Here is a 1,020-nt window from a genome sequence, read left to right on the forward strand (position 1 = left end):
TCCACCGAGCAATGTTTGACAATTACTGTGATGTTTGTCAATCAATGTGAATGCCGAGAGAATTCACCTTCCGCTTATTCAGCGCAGGAGACCTCCCGATAGATAACGCAAGAGATGCCCGTAAGAGAAACTCAAAAATCTCAAAACAGTGCTTTCAGATGTGTTAGGAACGTAGGTCGTGCCACTTCCCTAAACTTCTCTGAAGGTTTATTTTCAGAGCTTACAAGGAAAGGGCATTGTATTTTCGTGAGGCGGAAAGTATGCTTTTCAATGGCCAGCTACCAAAAGCCTAACAGTGAAACCCGTTGGCGGGAAATAGGAATATGTCAACACACTGTACCACGCACGTTATAATCGCCTGGAGATCCACAGAACACTTCCTGAGGGGATGCTTAGCTTTAAAAGACACCATAATAAGTTTTAGTGGGTTTCGGGTCGTCTTAAAGGGATCAATGTTCCTACGTGTTCACAGAAAGAAATTTAAACTTTTTCTCCCATAGGCTGACAGGGTTAGCTTCCAATTAGGAGTGCGAGCACATTTCCTTCCCTCTTGCTCAAGGTTAGCCCCTTCCGAGGATGCATACCTCCCAGGTTTGCTCTACTTTTTCCTCAGAGCTGGGTCCCACGGCTCGTTACACCCTCAGGGAAGCCAGCCACTTCAAGAAAGATCCGAGACAGCTCTAGACGCCTGCTCAGACAGCAGTCTCGCGGCACTAGAGAGTACAGAGAACTCGCGAGAGCCAACCACGCGGCCGAGATCCTGCGACAGCAGGCGGGACCGAGAGAAGAGGAAGTTGCGCTTAGACCCTCCCACTTTGGTCCAGTAAACCGCCTCGCGAGAACACCGAGCACTGCCGGCTCGGGAAGCGCGTGCGGAAGGCAGAGGCGCAACGTGTTGGACTCGTCGGCCGCCGTAGCCCCTGCTAGGGCAGCCCGTGCGAGTCCGCTGGAGGAGGAAGAGAAAGGCAGAGAGAATCGGGTTACAAGATGGCGGATCTGTAGTAGTTACCGCGGCGGCGG

Source organism: Crocuta crocuta, unplaced genomic scaffold, assembly GCF_008692635.1.
Source record: "Crocuta crocuta isolate KB4526 unplaced genomic scaffold, BGI_CrCroc_1.0 scaffold113, whole genome shotgun sequence".
NCBI classification, from domain to species: Eukaryota; Metazoa; Chordata; class Mammalia; order Carnivora; family Hyaenidae; genus Crocuta; species Crocuta crocuta.